The following is a 1,854-nucleotide window of genomic DNA, read 5'->3' on the forward strand; positions in this document are numbered from 1 at the left end:
AAACAATACACTCACAGACCTAAGAGGACTACCACCCCCACACTCTCTTAACACCTAGCCACAACCCACACACTCACACTAGCCTTCAACCCTAATCCGCGACCTCCACGCCTTCCTGTCTAGGGTCATGTCCTCAGTAAGCTGCAGTTGCTCCATGTCATGCCTAATCACCTCCTTCCAGTATTTCTTTGGCCTACCTCTACCCCTCCTGAAGCCATCCAAAGCTAGTCTCTCACACCTCCGAATAGGGGCATCCGTGCTCCTCCTCATCACATGCCCAAACCATCTCAATCTGCCTTCTCTCATCTTGTCCTCCACCGAAGCCACTTCTACCTTCTTTCGGATAATCTCATTCCTGACTCTATCCCTTATAGTGAGACCACACATCCAACGCAACATCCTCATTTCTGCCACCTTCAATCTTTGGATATGGGAGTTCTTGACTGGCCAACATTCAGCTGCATACAGTATGGCCGGACGGACTGTCACTCTGTAGAATTTGCCTTTAAGCTTAAGGGACACCTTCCTATCACATAACACTCCCAAGGCGAGCCTCCACTTCATCCAACCTGCTTCAATACGCTTAGAGACATCCTCCTCAATCTCGCCATCCCTCTGAATCTTAGACCTAAGATACTTAAAACTATCCTTCTTACAAACATCCTGAGAGTCCAACCTCACCACCACACCGTCCTCCTGACTCGAGTCACCGAACTTGCATTCCAAATACTCCGACTTGGACCTACTCAATCTGAACCCCTTAGATTTCAGGGTTTGCCTCCAAACCTCCAATTTCTCATTCACCCCCCCTCCCCCCCGCCGCGTCTCATCAATCAACACTATATCATCCGCAAATAACATACACCACGCCACCTCACCTTGAATACTCCGCGTCAACACGTCCATCACCAACGCAAAAAGGAAAGGGCTGAGAGTCGATCCCTGGTGCAAACCTGTCTCTACTGGAAAATGCCCTGAGTCTCCTCCTGCCGTCTTCACCCGAGTCTTCCCTCCATCGTACATGTCCTTAATAGCTCTGATGTACACCTGCACTCTTCTCACCTCCAAGCATCTCCAAAGAACCTCCCTAGGGACTTTGTCATACGTCTTCTCCAAATCGATGAACACCATGTGCAAATCTCTCTTCCTTTCCCTGCATTACTTTATGGGCACTGTACTATACCAAGTCGGATATGATTTGTTGCCTTGATTTGGATTATATGCTAAAGTGTTATCTATGTTTCCTTCGTTTTTTTTTGTTTTTGGGTGTTTGGTTGTGAGGGGGGGGGGGGGGGGGGGGGGGGGGGAGAGCTTGGGATTTTTGTTTTTTCGTGAGTGCAAATGTGTTTTACTCTTCCTATCATCCCCTCTTTACCTCTTTCCTTTGTTAATTCATTGCAGTATACTAGGTATCTAATATGTTGTTCTTATTGTGCCAACGATTGATTAAGCAAAAAAATTATTCTTTCTTCACTTAGCCATTGATGTATGGCCTAATTGCATCTTAAAACCTCATAGTGATATACATGGGCGAACTTATAGGCTAACTATGGGGCATGTGAATCTGTGGTCTCACTGTAAAACTAGAAATTTTATGTATATATTTTTTAAAGTTGGTATAATGTTATTTGCCAGCACCTATGCAACAGGAAGGATGCACTTGGTTGAATGTTGAGTTATTTACCTAGAGGACTAGATATCAATTCTCATTTCATACATTTTTTCCTTCTCTTTTTAGTGGTGCGCCCATGTTTAAAGATTCGTAGAATCGCCTTTGGTTCTATATTTTTACCTGTTTTCAACATGTGGAGGTTAGCGTTTCTGAAACTGAAATTTTTCTGCGCAAACTGTGAT

The sequence above is a fragment of the Capsicum annuum genome, chromosome 5, assembly GCF_002878395.1.
Source record: "Capsicum annuum cultivar UCD-10X-F1 chromosome 5, UCD10Xv1.1, whole genome shotgun sequence".
Taxonomy (NCBI): domain Eukaryota; kingdom Viridiplantae; phylum Streptophyta; class Magnoliopsida; order Solanales; family Solanaceae; genus Capsicum; species Capsicum annuum.